At 39.6% G+C, this 21474-nt stretch overlaps 2 long non-coding RNA genes across 2 annotated transcripts; one reads left to right on the forward strand and one right to left on the reverse strand.

Moving 5' to 3' along the window:
- Positions 1-670: 670 nt before the first annotated feature.
- Positions 671-21378, reverse strand: LOC110192863 (uncharacterized). Its single transcript, XR_002320287.2, has 3 exons — positions 18922-21378; positions 7348-7441; positions 671-1327 (listed from the first exon to the last, which is right to left on the reverse strand). It is a non-coding gene; the product is annotated as an uncharacterized LOC110192863 (long non-coding RNA).
- On the forward strand, positions 1157-15494 carry LOC110192864 (uncharacterized). The gene is made up of 3 exons (XR_002320288.2): positions 1157-1241; positions 13590-13756; positions 14885-15494. It is a non-coding gene; the product is annotated as an uncharacterized LOC110192864 (long non-coding RNA).
- Positions 21379-21474: the final 96 nt, after the last annotated feature.

The raw sequence follows: 21474 nt of genomic DNA on the forward strand, positions 1-21474 counted from the left end.
ATCTTTCAATACAATAATAATTCAGACCTTCTCTGACACGAAGGCAGAACCAAAAATTTTTACACAGATTTTCCAGATCATGGGGCCGCTGTGCCCCATAACCTCCTTGATGTGGAAGGAATGACTGTAATCACCATTTGTTATCGTTAGGGCTACAGGTGTGTTGTGTTCTAGCTAATTACCAGAAAGACCAGGCCAAGAGATATGTCAGCAGGTATAGCTAGCCTTGGGCAGCCAGGTGGTACAGTGAATGGAAAGCACTGGCCTGAAGTCAGGAAGATCTGAGTCCCAATGTGACCTTAGATACTTGCTAGCTATGTGACCCTGGGCAAGTCCCTTAACTTCTGGCTCAATTTCCTCAACTACAATAATAGGATACACTTCCCAGGGTTGTTTGAAGATTAAATGAGATATTTGTAAAGCTCTTAACACAGTGCCTGACATATAGTAAGTACTTAATAAATGCTTATTCCCTTCCCTCCCTTTTCCTCTAAAATTCCCTGAAATTCAGAACTCCTGGCTCCTCTGCAGAAAGACATCCAATTCAAATTTTACCACGCCAATACCTTCAAGTGCAAAGATAGCAGTTAAGAAGAGTATGCCTTTCAGTTTGTCACCAGAAACAGGCTAGCAGGAGCCAGTATTCCCTAAAAGAGAAAAACACATATAACTTGGGATTTGAAAACTGGCTTCTGGTCCTTTTTAACCATGAAGACTTGACACACCAAAAAGGGCAAAATCAAAGTAATCTTCATTCAACAAAAATTCATGAGATGCTTATTGAATGCAAGGCCATGACGACCGAAACATATATTTAAATGTCAAATTCCCTTTCCTTAAGAGCTTACAATTCGGTCTGAGACCTCTGGAGAGAAGAAACAGTGACCAAAACTGATTTCAACATAGCTAGCTCTTGGCTGGTTAAAACATGAATTTTAATCTTGACCTTTCCGAAGTCCCTGCGTCCTTGTTAAGGCAGAGGAAACAAATTTGTTCAAAAGGCAAAAACTGTGAGTGCTGCAGGGTTGCATTCATAGACAAGGCAACCTGCCAAATCCAGGACAGACTCATTATCAGCGCCTCTCTTTCCAAGTATATCCAAGAGAGACCATCTCTACTTCTCTGGTGACACAGGAGGGTCCTGATCTAAAGCACTCTGCTCACCTGGGCAAAAGAGATATGACACTGCTCTTGGGATCAACACCCAGGTTTTGTGGAATAACGCTGACTTTCACGAACAGGTAAGTGAAGATCGCCTAAATTTGTTTCACTTGACTAAGGCATATGTTACAAGGGTGCTGTTTTTTCTTATTTCTTTTTTCTTTTTCTGTTGTAGAAAGGGAGAGTAGGAAAGAGAGCAAATAAATTTTTGTTAATTGAAAATAAAGAGAAAAAAATAGCTACAATACTAGCTAGCATTTATAGAGAAATTTAAGGTTTACAATGAGCTTTACATATGTAAACTCATTTGATCCTTACAACAAGCCTATGAGGTAGATGCTATCATTATCCCCATTTTGCAGATGAGGAAACTTGAGATAGGTGACTTGCACATGACCACATAGCTATTAAGTGTTTGAAGCAGAATTTCAATTCAGATCTTCCTGGCTCCAAATCCCATGCTTTATCCATCATACAACCTTGCTGCCTACGTGCCTATGAAGACATCTCAGTACTCTGATTGTAGAGGTCCTAGGTCCATTCAGTCGTACTACATATGTTCCTCTAGAGAGGCCACTCTCAGCAATAACTTGACTTGGAAAAATGTGTACATGGGCTAAAAGGCAAGAGTTACCCCAGTTTCCTCAAAATGGGTGTTCAGTAGACATCTTAAACTCAACATGTCCCAAACACAGTTCATTGTCTTTCCCCTTAGACTCTCCTTTACCCTCCTACGTTCCTTATTACTGTAGAGGACAACATCATCCTCTCAGACCCTCAGTCTCACAACCTAGAAGTCATCTTCGACTCCTTGCTATCTCTCGAACCCCTCCCATATCTAATTGGTTGCCAAGGTCTGTCAATTTCACTTTTGCAACATCTCTCAAGTACCCCATCCCCCTTCTCTCCTCTGACACTGCCACCACTCTCGTACAGACCCTTATCACGTAATGGTTGGATGACAGAAATGGTTTGCTGGTGGGTCTACTTGTCTCAACTCTCTCCCCCTTTCAGTTTATCCTCCATCCCTAAGTGATTTTCCTAAGGTGCAAATCTATGTCACCCTGCTCCTCAAATGCAAAATCCACTGTTTGGTCCTTCATAACTCAGCTCCCTCCTACCTCTCCAATCTTCTTCTTTACCACATACTCCTTGAGTGGTTACACTGGCTTCTTCACTGTTCTGAGAATAAGCCACTCCATCTCTGCCCTAGGCATTTTCTCTGGCTGTCCCCTATGCCTAGAATGTTATGCCTCCTCATCTCTGCTGATTGGTTTCCCTGGCTTCCTTTAAGTCCCAACTAAATCTGATCTTCTACAGGAACCCTTTCCCAACCCTTCTTAATTTTAGTCCTTTCCCTCTCTTAATTATTCCCTATTCATCCTGTATATAGCTTGGTTGTACATATTTCTTTACTTGTCTCCTCAGTTTGATTATGAGCTCTCTGAGGGAAGGGATTGTCTTTCGCTTCTTTTTGTATTTCCAGCACTTAGCACAGTGCCTGGTACATAGGAGGTGCTTAATAAATGTTTACTGACTGAATTATTGTCACAAAAGCAACCTTCCCATTTGTATGGGATCGGGGCCCAGACCTGGATGATGTACTGGTAGACTGTAAACATCTGACATTGACAAAAACAGAGAAGATGGTCAGGCTTTTGAGACTGCAGATGAACACCAGAAGTACCAGGAAGGACAGGAAGGTGAGTATGTACACCCATAACTTTGTGATGGGCATCAGGGCCACCTTCTTGCTACCTTGGCAGCTGTCTATTTCGGTTGCTCTCTCACCTAAACCAAGAGCACCTGGGTGACCAAAACGGAATCAAAAGAATGCATTCCAGTGGTAACACGTGTGACGGGGTTAGATCAGACTTTCTGTGAATCTGCTCTATAATATAGGTCTTTAGGTGTCTGGGTAGGATTCAATGGAATCCTGCCTACCCCAGGTAGAGAGTGGCTTATATAAGAGCTTCTTAAACAGGGTACCATGGATAGATTCCAGTCCATCCATAAACTTGGAGAGGGAAAAAAAATTATACTGTTATGATCGCTAACCTTTAACTTATATTTAGCATTTCCTTCAATTACTTACAAACATTATTTTGAGAAGGCTTCACCAGATCGCCACAGGGGTCCATGACACAACAAAGCTTAAGAACTCCTGGACCGGACAACTTGAGGATCATTAAACTCCAGGATCTGCTGTCTCAATCGTCACTAATACGTCTCTAAGATTGGACAAGCACCAGGATCAAACAAAAGCTAGGGTGTAAATGCTTAACTAGGAGGCCTTTCACCACTGCTGGTTAATTTGAAAGAGAGAATCAAAGGCAGTCCATTTATCTCACTCCTGAAGGGCCTTCCTCACCTGTTTAACATTGCCAGCCAGAAACATAAATCCTAGCTAGTCAACAATTAAGAAGCCCACTAGGTACCTGGGAGGCAGAGAAGAAAAGAGGAATCATTCATTTTAAAAGAAGAGGAGAGGAAGCTTATCATTTAAATCTTTCTGTATTTACAAAATACCTTCTCTATACTGTTGTGGCAAAAATACTTTTCCAGGTACTTTGACCACACCTCCTTCCTTCCTTGCCGGAGTGGGGGGCTCTAGGTGTGAAATACTGCATTTGCAGACTTGGTTAATGTTTTGATTAATATTCCTGAATTGTCTTTTCCCTTTCTCTATTTTATCCTTTATTACAAGGGATGACTATGTGCAGAGTGGAAATGGGAGTGATAAATTCAGAAATGAAAGTTTTGTTTAAAAAATTTCAATAAAAATTTCAATTAAAAAATTAAATTTTTAAGAAGTTCTTCATAAAAGGAAAAACACCAAATAATTTGAAATTTTGATTTTAAGAAGTGCTTAAAATGGGGGGCAGCTAGGTGGCACAGTGGATAGAGCTCTGGTCTTGGAGTCAGGAGGACCTGAGTTCAAATCTGGCCTCACACACTTGACACTTACTAGCTGTGTAACCCTGGGCAAGTCACTTAACCCCTATTGACTCACAAAAAAAAAGGAAAAGAAAAAAGAAATGCCTAAAATATCCATACCATTTGTCCCAGAGATTCTACTCTTGAGCCAATACCCCCAAAGTGGTCAAATATGTAATGATCCCACATGTACCAAAATAATAATGCAGCAATTTTTGTGGTAGCAATGAACTGGAAACAAAATAAGTACCCAGCAATTAAGGAATGGTTAGATAAACTGTCAAATATGATGATAATGGAAAATTACTGTGCCTTAAAAATTCTTTTTTTAAAAGAATTAATTTTTTAATTTATAGAATAAAACAAGAATTTCCATAACATAGTATAATAAAAAGATGATTACACATGAAGCTACAAATCACCTATGCACAACTTGCTATTCCTTTCAAATACGCAACAAAATTATCATGTAAACTTTTTTCCCTTTTTTTCTTCCCTCTTCACCCCCCTCGAGATGGCCACCATTAGACACAAATAGGTGTGTGTGTGTATTCTATACATATTTCTATTTATCAGTACCTTAAAAATTCTAAGAAGCAAGAGGAATCCCATATGAATTAATGTGGGCTCATAGAACACTAGCTAGGTCTTGATTAGTGCAAATAAGAGGTTTCCCCTAAAGTTCCTACTGTATTCAGATCCACACTGCATATTTCCATTGGGCTGGAACCAATTACCATAGTTTACATAATTAAAACTTCTAATAGTGAAAATCTGAATACATTTGACCACTTCAAAGGGATTCATTATTTGTACTAATTGGGATCTAGTGGTAAGCAGAACTCGAAAAAACAAAATAGATAATGACTATAATAGTGTAAATAAAATAACAATATAATGAAACAGAACACTGGGTAATTGTAAAGACTAAACTTTGCCCTGAGGAAGAGTTAAGAAAATGGCTTTTTCTCATTGAATCTGTGAAGGTGGATGGATATGGAACATTGTGTGTAGCAATAGTCAGCTGCAGTTGAGTTGGCTTAGTTGTGCCTAATTTTTTAAAATCTTTGTTAAAGGGAAAATGTAGAAAGGTGCTGGTTTTGGAATCCTAGGACCTGGATTCAATCCTGCCTCTGCTACTTTGTGTACCTCTGTGACTTTGGACAAGTCTTTTAATTTCTCTGTGCCTCAGTTTCCACAATTGTAAAATGAGGGAGTCAGCTCAGATGATCTATAATCCTATGAAGACTCCACATTGGGGGTGGAAAAGGCATTTAATTGGAAACAAACGTGATGTCAAAACAAAGGCCATGAATAAAAGCATTTTTTAAAATGAAAAGCTATATAAGTAAGGCATGAGTAGTACTATTGCCAAGATGCTAATGATATTTCTCAACAATCCACCTCACTTTTATAAATATTTATTAAATGCCTATTACCCTGCAGAACACCGTGCTGCATGATAGAGGAGAGAGGAAATTTAGATGACACTTTGCTACTGCTCTCAGAGATCTTCAAGTCTGATAGGAACAGGACATACATACAAACAATCACACTGGAAAATGATAAAAATTAGGTACATAAGAGAAGTTCAGATCAAATGCTATATAAAATCTGAGTGAAAGGCAGGTAATTATTTGCTGTTGGTAGGTTAGAAGAAGAGGATCAGAGATCAAGGAAGATTCTTAGAGAAAGTAACATTTGAATTTGCCTTGTGTAGGAATTGGGGACTAGGTGGAGGTTTCACATAAAGGGAACGGTGTGAGGAAAGGCAAGGAGAAGGGTGTATGGTGAGTAGGAGATTAGGGGATGGTGAGCAGGGGATTAGGGGATGGTGAGTAGACCAGTTTTCAATTTGGCTGAAGTGTAGGGTACCCAAGAGGGAATAATAAAGATAAAAAGGTAGTGCAGTACCAGGTTTTGGAGGACCTTGAATGTCAAATCAGAGGTTGAACTTTATTTGGTAGGCAACAAAGAGTCACTGAAGGGTTTTGAAGCAGGAAGGATGGGTGGGTGGTGGTGGTGGTGATATAACCTTTGCATGATTATGAAGGATAGATTGAAGGGAGACATAGTATGAGGGTGGAGATAAGATCTGATTGGAGGACATTATAATAATCCAGGTGGAAGGTAATGAGGATATGTTGTAGGGAGATGGCAGTGGGATTAGAGAGGAGGGATTGGTTCAAAAGATGTTTTAAAAAGAGGATAATAGATTTGCTCATATTTGTATTACATGTTATAGTTTACAAAGCACAATCCTTTTAAATAATTCTATTCATTCATTCAATAAACATGTCCTAAGTAATCTCCATATACATATATTATATATAGTATATATATTATTGTGTATATATAGTGTGTGTATATATATATGTATATATATATATATATACACACACACACACACACACACAACACACACACAACACAAACACATACATACACACCCTCAGGGCATTTTTTGTCATTTCTTAATTAGCTTAATGAGTGCCTGGCTTACTGTCTTTGCTCTCCTAGAAGGGGAGAGGGAGAGGGACAAGGAAAGGAAGAGGGAGAGGGAGGGAGAGAGAGAGAGAGAGAGAGAGAGGAGGGAGAGAGAGAGAGAGAGAGAGAGAGAGAGAGAGAGGAGAGAGAGAGAGAGAGAGAGAGAGAGAGAGAGAGAGAGAGAGAGAGGGAGATTCCCTCAAATACCCTGAATTCCTAGTTCCTCAATATATCCTGTTTCTATTCCACTCTCCTCTTTCCCATCCTTACAACAGGGATTACAACCTTGTTCTTGCTATTCCCCACCAATGCTCCACTGTCATGTTCATGAACTCTGAAATTTCTTTATCTGATCATAATCTCTTATCATTCCATTTTCCCCTGTGCCTTACAACTTTTAACCCATTATTTATCCTCCCTATGACTTCTTTTCTCTCCATTCCTCAATTCTTTATGGAGGCTAAGGACATCGCACTGACTACATTCTCTTCCCTTTCCTATCTTTACCCTTTGGTGAACCAATTCGCCTCTACACTATCACCTGCTTTCAAATTCCTTGCCCCTTCGCCCAGTCTGTTGAGGGGTGTGCTAGGGCTAGTCCGTACTGGCTCCATCCAACACAGTTCACTGTCACATTTTCAGTAGGAACAGGGAAATCTGCAAACACTACAGATTAGGACTTGATCTATTGTTGATCATCTTGACTTTAGAAAGGGATGGAGAAATATTAATGATGTAGATAAACTTTAGAGTATGTCCTACCTGTTGTTAAACATGCACCAATAAATCCTTGAATATGCTGATCATAGCTCTCCATTCCACCAAATGCCTCCTTTGCATCTATTCATGTACAGATCTGAAGGAAATCACAAAATCATGCTGATTTGGTTTACTACAAATACATGTTATCTAATCTCAACTGGGCCCTCACTGCAGCAAGGCAATTACTCTACTCTCTAATCAATTCACTATCTCACTCTCCACTGTGGCCATTTCCAGCCTTTTTCTCTCTCCTCAATAGCATCCCCTCTGCCCTCCCCACGCCTTCTTCGCTGGAGAACCACACTGCATACATACTTTACCAAAAATGCTGAGGCTGTTCTGTCTCTCTCCTCACTTCCTGCATAGCACTCCGGTATCTTTACTCTTTCCTTCACTTTGGTCTCAGAAGAAGTAGACTTGCTCTTTGCCAAAGCCACCCCTCTGCATGCACCCTAGACCCCATCCCTCCTGCCTTCTCCAGGAGGTTGCCCCCACTCTCATTGCCACTCTCTCATCTTCAGTCTCTTCCTATCTACTGGCTCTTTCCCTGAAAACTATAGTCATGTGCCCATTGCTCCCCCATTCCTTAAAAGGCCCTCACGTGATCCTTTCATCCCTGCTGGCTGTTTTCCTATGTCTCCTTCCCTTCTCAGCTAATCTCCTTGAGAAAGCCATTTCTCCTAATTCCTTCTGCTTCCTTTACTCTTACTGAGCTGCTAAACCCTCTATAACTGGCGTTGAAACCTCAACATTTAACTGCTCTTTCCAAAGTCACCAGTGATCTCTTAGCTATCATCTCATTAGGTCTTTTTTCAATCCTTATCTTTTTTTTTTTTGCCTCTTTGCAGGATTTGACATTCTTGATCACTTTCTCCTGGATAGTCTCTCATCTCTAGGTTTTTGTGAAACTGCTTACTCTTATTTGTCTAACTGCTCCTCCTCTGTCTCCTTTGCTGATTTTTTTCATCCAGTGCACAGGATGTCCCTAAGGGCCCTATCATAGGTCCTCTTCTCTTTTCCTGGATACTATCTCACTTAATGCTTTCATCAGTTTCCATGGGCAGCATTATCATGTTTATGCAGATGATTCTCAGTTCTATGACATCCAGCCCTAATCTTTCCCCTGATCTATAGTTCTGCATTACCAACTGTCTTCTGGACATCTCAAATCAGATGTCCTGTTGACTTTTCTAATTCAGTATATACAAAATAGAACTTTTATTTTTTTTAAATTTATGGAATAAAACAAGCATTTCCATAACAGTACAATAAAAAAGATGATTGCAATAAAACTTACAAATCTACTATGCACAACTTGCTATTCCTTTCAAATATACAACAAAATTATCATGTAAATTTCTTTCTTTCTTTCCCCCACTCAGCCCTAGAGAAAGCTACTACTAGATACAAATAGGTAAAATATGTGTAAAATTATTCTATACACACTTTTATTTATCAATCCTTTCTCTGGATGCAGATAGCATCGTTCTTCATATGTCCTTTATAGTTAATTTGGGTATTTATAATAGTCAAAATAACTTATTCATTCAAAGTTGTTCTTAAAACAATATTGCTGTTACTGTATACAATGTTCTCTTGGTTCTGCTCATTTTGCTCTTTATTATTTTGTGCAAGTTTTTCCATGTTTTTCTAAGATCATTTATAGCACAGGAGTATTCCATCACAATCATGTACCACAACGTGTTCAGCCGTTCCACAACTGATGCGCATCCCCACAATTTCCAGTTCTTTACCACCACAAGAAAGCTCCTATAAACATTTTAGAACATACGGGTTCTTTTCCTTTCTCCCTAATTAACTTCTGAAATAGACCAAGTAGTATTGCTTGTCCCAAGGTATTGCTGGGACAAAGGATATAGGTAGTTTAATAACTCTTTGGGCATAATTCCAGATTGCTCTCCAAAATGGTTGGATCAATTTACAATTCTACCAACAATGAATTAGTGTTCCAATTTTTCTACATCCCCTCCAACATTATTTTCCCCTTCTATCATTTTAGACAATCTGGTAGGTGTAAAATGGTATCTCAAGGTTGTTTTAATTTGCATTTCTCTAATCAATAATGATTTAGACCATTTTTTTTCTTATGATTAGAAACTGTTTTGATTTCTTCATTAGAAAACTGCTTGTTCATATTCTTTGACCATTTATAAGTCGGGGAATGACTCATATTCTTATAGATTTGACAAAGTTCTTTACATATTTTAGATACGTGATCTTCATCTGATAAATTGTCTATAAAAATTTCCCCTCAATTTTCTGCGTTCCTTCTGATCTTGGCCATATTTGTTTTATTTATACAAAGACCTTTTAATTTAATGTAACCAAAATTATCCATTTTACACCTAACTTTGTTCTCTATCTCTTGTTTATTCATAAATTGTTCATCTATCCATAAGTCTGATCAATAACATGCTATATATTCTTCTAATTTTCTTGTAAAATCTTTCTTTATATCTAGGTCCTGTATCCATTTTGAACTTATCGTGCTAAATGGTGTAAGATAATAGGTCTATGCCCAATTTCTGCCATACTGATTTCCAGTTTTCCCAACAATTTTTACCAAATAATGAATTCTTATCCCCAAATCTTATGTTTTTACACTTGTCAAATATAAGGTAATTATATTTATTTGCTTCAGCAATTTGTATTCCATTGTTTTACCTTTCTATTTCTTAGCCAATAGCAGATAGTTTTCATAATTTCTGCCTTATAATAGTTTAACATCTGATACTGCTAAATATCCTTTCTTTATGTTTTTTTCATTAGTTCCTTTGATATTCTTGACTTTTTGTTTTTCCAAATGAATTTTGTTATTATTTTTTCTAATTCAATAAAAAATTGGTAACTTCATTTGGATGGCATTGAATATATAAATTAGTTTGGGTAAAATTGCCATTTTTGACATAGCTCCTGCCTATCCATGAACAATTAATATTTCTCCTTCTATTCTTTTTCTTCTCTTATAACTATGATTTCCAATGTAATACTGAATAATATTGGTGACAGTGGGCATCCTTGTTTCACGCCTGATCTTACTGGGAAGGCTTCTAGTTTATCCCCATTGCAAATAATGCTTGCTGATGGTTTTAGAAAAATGGGTTTTTTTTTTTATCAATTTAAGGAAAAATCATTTATACCAATATTTTCAAGTGTTTTTAAAAATAAAAATGAGTGTTGAACTTTATCAAATGCTTTTTCTACATCTATTGATATAATCACATGATTTTTAAAACTTTTTGATGTAATCAATTATGTTATGCATTCCTGCATTCCTGGTATAAATTTCATTTGATTATAATGTATAATCTTTGTAATATGTTGTTGTGATCTTTTAGTTAGTATTTTATTTAGGATTTTTGCATTCATGTTCATTAATGAAATTAGCCTATAATTTTCTTTTTCTGTTTTTACTCTTCCTGATTTATGTATCAGTATCATATTTGCTTCATAAAAGGAATTTGGTAGGTGTGATGTGGTACCTCAAAGTTGTTTTGATTTGCATTTCTCTAATCAATAGTGATTTAGAGCATTTTTTTAATATGGCTATAGATAGCTTTAATTTCTTCATCTGAAAACTGCTTGTTCATATCCTTTGACCATCTATCAATTGGGGAATGACTGGTATTCTTATAAATTTGACTCAATTCTCTATATATTTTAGAAATGAGGCCTTTATCAGAGACACTGCTTGTAAAAATTCTTTCCCAGTTTCTGCTTTCTTCCTAATCTTGGTTGCATTGGCTTTGTTTGTGCAAAAACTCTTCAATTTAATGTAATCAAAATCATCCATTTTGCATTTCATAATGTTCTCGATCTCTTGTTTGGTCATAATTCTTCATTCTCCATAAATCTGACAGGTAAACTCTTCCTTGCTCTCCCAATTTGCTTATACTGTCAGTCTTTATATCTAAATCATGTACCCATTTTGATTTTATCTTGGTGTAGGGTGTAAGATTCTGGTCTATGCCTAGTTTCTGCCATACTCTTTTCCAGTTTTCCCAGCAGTTTTTGTTAAATAGTGAGTTCTTATCCCAGAATCTAGGGTCTTGGGTTTATCAAACAGTAAGATGACTATAGTCATTGACTACTGTGTCTTATGTACCCAACCTGTTCCATTGATCGACCGCTCTATTTCTTAGTCAGTACCATGTAGTTTTGACGATTGCTGCTTTATAATGCAATTTAAGATCTGGTATGGCTAGGCCACCTTTCCTTGCATTTCTTTTCATTAATTCCCTTGATATTCTGGACCTTTTGTTATTCCAAATGAATTTTGTTATTATTTTTCTAGCTCTATAAAATAATTTTTGGTAGTTTGATTGGTATGGCACTGAATAAGTAAATTAATTTAGGTAGAATTTTCATTTTTATTATATTAGCTCTTATATATAATATAATAATATGACATATTATATTAGCTATTATATTATAGTATATTTATTATATTACATAATATTATATTATTATATTATTATATTTTATTATATGAGCAACTGATATTTTACCAATTATTTAGGTCTGACTTTATTTGTGTGAAAAGTGTTTTGTAATTGTATTCACGTAGTTCCTGGGTTTGTTTTGGCAGATAGACTCCCAAATATTTTATATTGTCTACAGTAACTTTCAATGGAATTTCTCTTTCTATCTCTTGCTGTTGGGCTTTGTTGGTAATATATAGAAATGCCAATGGTTTATGTGGGTTTATTTTATAGCCTGCAACTTTGCTAAAGTTGTTTATTATTTTAAGTAGTTTTTTACTTGATTCCATAGGATTCTCTAAGTATATCATTATATCATCTGCAGAAAATGATAGCTTTGTTTCTTCTTTGTCTATTCTAATACCTTCAATTTCTTTTTCTTCTGTTATTGCTAAAGTTAACGTTTCCAGTACCATATTGGACAACAGTGGTGATAATGGACATGCTTGTTTCACCCCCTTTTCTATCACTCTGGAAGGTATTACCATCCTCCCTGTCACCCAAGTTTACAACCACAGTGTCATTCTGGACTTCTTGCTCTCATTCACATTCACTGCACATATACAATCCATTGCCCAAATCTTGCTGTTTCTACCTTGACAGTATCTTTTTTATATGTTCCCTTCTCTACACTCACACAGCTGCCACCCTGGGTGCAGGCTCTCATCACCTTATACCTGGACTATTATGCCACATAGCTTTCTGACTGGTCTCTCTACTTTAAGTCTCTCCTCACCCCAATCCATCTTCCCTTCAGCTGTTAAAGTGATTTTCCTTAACTGAAGTCTTAACTTAACCCCTCTATTCAGTAAACCTAGGCTCCATATTACCTATAGAACTAAATATGAAGTCTTTCGTTTGGTATTTAAAGCCCTTCACAGTCCATCCCCTTCATATCTTTCCAATCTTCTTATGGTTCCTTCCATGGTCTCTACAATTCAGCCATTCCTCAATCAGGCCGCTCCATTTCCCAAGTCTGTATCTTCCCACTGGCTACCCCCACGCTTGGAATCTGAAATATTCTCTTTCCTCACTTCTACCTCCAGGCTTCCCTGGCTTCCTTCCAGACTCAGTTCAAATCTCATCTTCTATAGAGGTCTTTCCTGGTCCACCCCTTGGACCCACTAATGCTTTCCCTCTCCCATTTATCCTGTATGTATCTTTTATGTGCATAATGGTGTGCATATTGCTTTCCCCATTCAAATGGGAACTTCTTGAAGGGAGAGATTGTTTTAGCCTTTTTTTCTATCCCCTAGAACTTAGCAGAATGCCTAGCACATAGTAAGTGCTTAATAAATGCTTGTTGACTAATGAACTATCATGCTGATGCAATGAAGGTTTAACACATGTACCAATCTCATCTGCTGGCTCAGATGGAATCTCTCTATGTGGAGGATGCTAGGGACCTACTTCTGGGACAACAATAATTTCATGTAAAGGAAGTGCATGGAGAGACTGTGGAGCATGCATGGACATGCCTGTGTAACGTGTATACTCTGACATAATGTATATGAGAGTCTGCACCTGGTTCTGATTGGCTGGCCACATGGCTGGGAAAAAAGCCTTTTACAAGTGGCTGCACAGCCAGTCTTCAAAAAAGCCTGAGTCAGTTTCAGCTATCTCTTTGACTCACACCACTCTTGTATGACAACTTCCAGTGAGAGACCCTTTCTCTCTGAGGCTACATGGCCCCTGAGAAATGACATCTCCTTCATTTTCAATTGGTCTTTTCTATCATAGGAATCCAGGAGTCAGAATCCAGACCAGATGTTGCAGCTGGACAAGCATCATTGCCTAAATGACTTTTGAGAATGATCTCCAGGACCCATCTTAGCCCCGGGAAAGTCTCATATAACAAGAATGCCAGTTTTGGATATGAACTTAGTGGGACCAATGCAATGCGGAGAGTAAGTTTTCATGAACTTCCCCTGAGAGATGGAGGTGGTGTAGGGGAGAGTATGTCCTGGAGGTATTGGGAAAAATGTTTATACACACTTGCTGTATCTTTAAAGAAAAAATCCCTTTATAAAAACAAATCAACATTAATGGTTAAATGTTACTAGTAATGGATTCCTAGCAATTAGGGTGCAATAAGATCTCCAGAGTCTTTTGGGAAGAGGAATGGTACCTTCCAATGTATGACGAACATTTTCATACCTGGTCATACCTTACATAGGATTATGAACCCTACTGGGGTTCAGAATCCTATTTCTCATCCCTCTCAACCCTCTCATTCCAAAGTTCCAACCAAACGCCATCCTTTCTACTGTGTCCTCTGAAATATCTGTTCCATAGGCAACAAAGTTCCCTTCATCTTAAATCTTTTCCTATCTCATTCCCCCCATCTACTAGCTATCATTGAAACCTGGTTTCCTCCAATGACACAGCCTCCCTGACCACTCTTTTTAAGTATTGGCTGCACCTTCATTCATTCCCCTCAGTTCACTGGGAAGGAGATGGATTACTCCTTGCTCTCCATTGCTACTTCCAGGTTCTCCCCTTTCTTCCATCACTCAGTAAACTTCTCCTTTGAGGGTCATGCTAATCATATCTACTACCCAATCAAAATCCTGTAGCTATTGTCTACAGAACCCTAGGTCACTCCCCTTACTTTCTCAATGACTTTGGTATATGGCTCACAATTTTTTTCTCCTCTCTACCTCCTGCCCTCATACTAAGAGACTTTGGTATACATATTGACCCTCCCTAAAACTCCCTAACCATTCAGTTCCTCAACCTACTCACATCTTGTCTGGCCATCTGAGGGCAGCAGAAGATAGTTGAGGAGTTGCTACTAGATGGCTGTGGCAAAGAGCTAGCAGTTAGGAATACCAAGACCAAGGTGCATGGAGTAGGTCCAGCAAAGGGCCAGACCCAATAGAGCAGAGTAATTCCCTTTTGGGGGCAGCTAGATGGCTCAGTGGATAGAATGCTGAGCCTGGAATCAGGAAGACCTGAATTCAAATGTGGCCTCAGACATTTCCTAGCTGTGTGATCCTGGGCAAGTCACTTAATCTGTTTGCCTTAATCCACAGGAGAAGGAACTGGCAAGCCACTGCCAGCATCTTTCCCAAGAAAACCCCATGGACAGCATGGTCCATGGGGTCATGAAGAGTAGGTCACAACTAAATGACTAAACAGCATTATCAGCAACAAAGTAACTTTGTGAGCATGGCTCAAGAGATCTGGAGCGAAGACGGCCTCCGCCCGGCGTGCCCGCGACGCTGTAATCCTCGTCACTCTGTCTGTCTCCGAATCCTCGGCACTCAGCACGCTGCCGTGCACGCGTAACTCACGCTTCACACTGGTGTGGTTTTCGGTCTTCGTCGCCACGAGCACTCCCTCCATCAGGGCAGATCACAACCCATCCATGGTGTCTCATCTTGTGCAATTCTCATCCACATTCTCCCCAAATCCCCAACAGATCTATCGAGTATACTAGAGGCCTTTAACATTTTTTGTCGAGTACCAAGTGCAACATCTGGATGTTTTCATTTGTTGTGGCTCCTTTTTGCTGTGTGAACTCATTCTATCTTTTGCAGGAGACCTCTAAGGATTCCCCTGACTGCCAGTGCCTTCCTTCTGAGATCACCTTCCTTGACTCAGTGTATCTCGTACGCCCATAGTTATTTACATGGTGTTTCCTCCTTTAGAATATAAGCTCCTTGAGGTCAGAGATCGTGCTTTTGCATTTCCTTGCATTCTCATTGCTTAGCACAATGGCTTGCTACACTGTGCTTAATAAATTCTTGTTGACTGACTAAAAGCTAAAAGAGAACAAGGTGGGGGTGGGGGGAGAGACAGAGACAGAGGCAAAGGCAGACAGAAAGAGAGAAATGGTTAAGTCAACTTGCCTCTTACTGGGAAAAGTTCGTTGCCCCTCACCAAGTACCACTGAAGCAGGTGGCAAACCAGAAGGATATGCCACAGGCAAGAGCGTTTGGCAGACAGCTGGTGAGACTCCTGCCTGCCTAGAGGGGAGCAGAGGAGACAGGCGCCAGCATGAAGACGAGTCAGAGCGGTGACATTATCAGAAAACATGGGTATATCTGCAGTGCTGAGTCTTGAGTGGCTCCTCCACTTACACATGTCAGCCACACATATTTTCTCTCTTTTTTAATCTAGTTGGTTGAATTTCTTTTTTCTTTCTTTCTTTTTTATTAATTTATTTTTAGTTTTCAACATTCACTTCCATAAGCTTTTGAGTTTTAAATTTTCTCCCCCTCCTGCCTCTTTCCCCAAGATGGCATGCAATCTGATATAGGCTCCACATATACATTCCTATTAAACCTATTTTCACATTAGTCATGTTGTAAAGAAGAATTAGAACCAATAGGAGGAACCACAAGAAAGAAGAAACAAAATAAAACAGAAGAAAAAAACATAAAAACAAATAGTATGCTTCGATCTGCATTCCAACTCCATAGTTCTTTTTCTGGATATGGATAGCATTTTCCATCACGAGATTTTTGGAGATGTCTTAGGTTCTTGCATTGCTTAGAAGAGCTAAGTCTATCAAAGTTAATCATTGCACAATATGGCTGTTACTATTTTTTGTTTATTTGTTTGAGACAATTGGGGTTAAGTGACTTGCCCAGGATCACACAGCTAGTAAATATGAAGTGTCTGAGGCTGGATTTGAACTCAGGTCCCCCTGACTCCAAGGCTAGAGCTCTACCCAGTTGCCCCAACCACACATATTTTCTATGTGGTGACCCTACACACATGTGTATCTGGCTACACACGTTTCCTCTGTGTGCCCCACCCATTTTCCAATTCCTTTATGAGTATCCACACTTTCAACTGATTATATGCAGTCTCCTGGGGGCCGGGGAGGGGGGTGGTGGAGATCATGCAGTCCAATTCTCCTATTATTTGTTGAATGAAGGGGTTGAACCAGATGATGTTTAAAGTTCATGTTCTATGGATTAAGGTCACTGATAGCTTTAACATTCTACGTTTTATATTCAAAGGTCCTTTCTAAATCAAGCTTTCCTTCTATAACAAGTAAAGATAATAAATGTTTGTTGTATTAGAAAAGAAACTGGACAAAAAGCTAAAGCCCCAACTAATAGCCAAGAGCACAATGACATTGAGAGCTGATGTGTACAAAAAACTAGGATGATGAAGACACTAAAGGTTCTAGTGACAATGGAATAAGAAAAGCAACTTTTAGAGAGAACTGAAGGGAGTAACAGCAAAACAGATCTTAAAAGACAGAAGGATCTAGTTGAAGTTTCCAAGGCACAAAGGAAGTTCCAGGGAATTGAAACCATGGAGAGCCACAGAAAGAGCAGAATCCTAAGGAGATGCCCTGCGTGGACCACTGCATAGAGTCATACAAGAGCTTAAAAGGACCCCAGATGCCATTTAATCTAGCTCTCTCGTTTTATAAATGGGAAAACTAAGAATGGAAAAGGTGCAGTGATTTGCCTAAAGTCATACAGCTGATTTCTTCATATGTAAAACGAAGAGATAAGATATGCATCTCTCAAGGATTAGGAAAAAGAGAAGGAAGAATGGCTGAACAGGAGACTTATATATTCAAATTTTGGAAAGAAGAACTAAAGGAAGGCCCAAGGAAGCACTTAGTTATACTGGCAAGAGACTTGTGAAAAGTTGTGAAATCCATCAGAGGCGCTCCCTTCTAGTGAATTCTACCTGTTTTATAGTCCTTTTCCTGGAACTTCTGGGTCCTATCCAGTAAGGTGGCATGGTTAGGACTGAAGGTCACAGTGGCCTTGGCCTTTAGCTCTAAGCCCCCAGAGGGATCTTTATTTGGAGTAGCTATGACTGCAGATTCCAGCAATTGGTCTCAAAGTATCAATTAAGTACAGAGTGAATGCCCAGCCTGGAGGCAAACAGGTGTCCAGTCACAGATGGACAATCCCAGCTCATCTGTTTATGCCTCCAAGAGCTCTCTTCATGAACCTAAATAAGGCCTCATTCAACTTTCTTGGCCTGATTCTTACTCTGACTTCCTGAAGACACTCAATGGAAGTGCCTTTTGGTTTCAGGCTCTCCAAGAGCCCTAAAGAAGGGAAGCCAGGACTCCCTCAATCTCCAGGAGTCCCTTACCCATCTCTTCAACAACATTCTAGCTTTACTGAACCTTCTGCATTCTACAGGGACTTTGGCAAGGCTAAATTTAGAGTTTTCACTTCCTGAAACAGGTCAGGCATTTCTAGGCTCAGAATCCATAGGCCAGGGTTTAGGCCCATGCTTAGTGCAAAAACTGAATCCAGCTCCCACATATCAAATCCTAAAATCCTAGAATTAGAAGGGACTCTAGAGGATATCTAGTTTAACCCATGTAGTCTTTGACCCATGTGGGAATTTCTCTATAGCATTCTTGAAAGGAGATGATCAGGGACTGAGCCTTCATGGGGAAGAAGAGGAGACAGAGAAGAAAATGAAACAGGAGCAATTAGTATGAAGAGAGCTAGGATAGTACAGTATTCTATTGAGGTTAGAGAGCAGATGTTTTAAAAAGGAGTGGGAGAAGGAAGGAGGGTTTTTCAAGGTATCAAATACAGAAGAGATGTCATCTCGTATTTGTTTAGAAACTTTCCAAGAACTGGCAACTTACAACCTCATGAGGCAGCCATTACATTTCTGCACAGTTCTAGTTGCTAGAAAGTTCTTTTTAGGAATAGGGCCTGGACCTATGATTTCACTGGTATAGAGAACTCTCTCTACCAATACAGGATAGAACCTTCTCTGCAACTCATAGTTTCTTTAGAGAGTTGCCTAGAACACTGAGAGAAGTTATATGACTTGCTCAGGCTTGTAGAGCCAAGATGTTAAGTCTTAGGACTTGAAGCCAGGTTTTTCTAACTGAAGATGGCTCTCTCTGTTCACTGTGCCTTGCGCCTCTCAAGGTGGGATCACAAGACCTGGTTTCTTATTTATATTGCGTGAAATCTGCCTCCCTGTAATCATCAAAATAGCCCCTTGATTAGTGGTGTATGGGGTGTTCAAGGAGAACTAACATCTGTGGTGTAAGGGCTTGCTGAGCCCTTTTCAGGGCCGCTCATCCACCTTTGGTGTCCACCAGGTACCCAGGTCTCACCTGTGGCTCCAAGAAGCTGTAGTATGTGCAGCAGCCACATCCGGTAAACCATCTTGGCAGACTGGCTAAACCAAGTTGAGGGGAATCAACAGGCCTCATGCCACTGGTGAAGCATGTGAAGACTTTCTCTGGCAGAATGAGCAGATGAGAACGATTTATTCCAATAGTCATGAAGGTGGCTGAAGCAGGCACTGTGTAGAGCTTAGAGCTGGGTCAGATACAGAAGGCAACAAAGTCATCCACTGTCCCCCGGGGCCATCACTAGTTGTCTTGATTTTTGCATTGCCACACTTCGATGACTCTGGAAGAGAGAGGGACACTGATGACTTTGTGCAGCTCTGCCTCACTGAAATCCATTTCACCCATGAGTCAAGACATCACCCACGATGTCACCGGTCCTCTTTGCAAATGAAGGACAACAACAACAACAGCAACTTTATGATTACAATGTGTTTGTAAACCTCTTCATTCCCCACGTCTGTACTTTTAGCAGGGCAAGTAAGTATTACTATTCCCATTTTACAGAAGAAGAAACTGAGAATCAGCGGTAAAGTAGATTACTCGAAGTTACATACAGCTAACAGGTCTTGGAGTCAGGACTTGAATGGTAGTTTTATCACTCCAACGTGAATGATCTCTGTGCTAAGCCACCTTCCTGAAATTGAAACTGTTAGGTCTACTCTGTGTGTGTGTGTGTGTGTGTGTGTGTGTGTAGATGCCTGTATCAGGAAGTAGGGTTAGACAAGAAACATTCTGAGGGCCCTCTTCATCTCTCAGATGTGGTGAATAACCATACCTCACCCCACCTACACAACTGTTCCTTGGGCAGATTCTAAACACCTCCCCCCACACACAATGTCATGCACAGACATTTTGTCTGAAGATAAGATGGGAAGGGTGCAGCTCTGTCCTGGGTCTATCATCTTTCAGAGAATAAACACTCTGGCATTGCTTCTCCTCCCCTCATTTGCTTTCCCTGAAATTCAATCCCCCTGGTGAACAACGAGCAAGCTTCTCAGCATCAGGCACTTCTGGAAGCAGAAGAAAACTATGAGTACTGCCTGTGCTTTTTGCAGTTGATGAAAACAGACCTGGAACCAGAAGTGTCTTTGGGGGATTAATGATCCATTTTCTTTCTACCACACATTTTTGCTTGAGTTAATTCATCTGTTAGCCTCAAGCAGAGAACAGTATTAAGGTCAATGTTGAGAACAGTGTTAAAGAGAGTGTCTTGGGTACTGGAAAAAGCACAGTTCTAGGAGTCAAAACCGAGGTTTGAATTCTTACCCCTTGCCTGCCTTCTTCCTCCTCATTTAACAGTTGTATGGCTCTGTGCCAGTTGCAGGCTCTTTGGGCCTGCTTTCCATCTGCAATATGAAGGTAATAATATTTACACTTCCTTCCTCAAATAGTTGCTGTGAGAAAAGGTCTGTGTCAAAAATAGTATTACCAGAATCTGAGTTAATTTTATTAGAGATAAGGTCTGCGCACTGCTCACTTCCTCCCTGGGTTTCTGTGCTATTGAAAGAGCTCAGGTTCAGGATTAAATAAGAAGGCAGTGTGGTGTAATGGGAAGAGAACTGGATTTGGAGTCAAAGGACCTGGATTTGAATCATGACTCTGCTGCTTGTTGCCTTTGTGACCTTGGACAAGTCCTTCGTTCTTGGGAGGGTTTTGGTTCCTTCCATTATCTGTTAAATAAACGGGTTACACTAGATCTTAGGATCACAGAGGCGGAAGGAATCATTGAAGAAATCTAGAGAAGCTGCTAGGTGGCATGATGTTTAGAACCAGGACCTGGAGTGTGGAAGACCCAAGTTTAAATCCAGCCTCAGACACTTAACTAGCTGTGTGACTCAGGGCAAGTCACTTAACCCTGTTTGCCTCATTTATAAGATGAGCTAGAGAAGGAAATGGCAAACCATTCCAGTATCTTTGCCAAGAAACCCCCAAATGGAGTCCTCAAAGAGTTGGACACAACTGAAAAAACCGAATAATAACAACAAATATAATGCTTTAAGGTTTGTAATGAACTCGACAAATATTATCTCAATTGATCCTCACAACAATCCTGGGGTGGGTAGGTTATGCCCATTTCACAGATTTTCACAGGAAACTGAAGGGACTTGCCCAGTGCTATCCACTGCCTATAAGCCTATTAAATAATAAACTTGTTGAATATGACGTAGTCATGACTTACTCTCACCATCTTATTCACCATCCTCTGAGAGGAAGCATGGTAAAATGGAAAGAATACCAAACTTACAAATCAAGTGAGACCTGATTATTAATCCTCCCTTTGATCCTTCCTACCTCATTTCTGAACCTCTATTTCCTCATCTGTTACAGCAGGATAATAATACCTGTCAGACCTACTTCACAGGCTGTGGTTAGGGTCAAATGACATAATGCATGCAAAGCATTTGGAAAACCTGAAAGTTCAATGTCACATGACTCAGCTCAAGTGCCACCTTCAAAACTGGCCTTTTGTGACTCCACTCCACCCCCAGCTGCTACTGCCTTCTCCCCAAATTACCTTGGGTCATATACATC

This window comes from Phascolarctos cinereus, unplaced genomic scaffold (assembly GCF_003287225.1).
Source record: "Phascolarctos cinereus isolate Bilbo 61053 unplaced genomic scaffold, phaCin_HiC Scaffold_2;HRSCAF=192, whole genome shotgun sequence".
NCBI classification, from domain to species: domain Eukaryota; kingdom Metazoa; phylum Chordata; class Mammalia; order Diprotodontia; family Phascolarctidae; genus Phascolarctos; species Phascolarctos cinereus.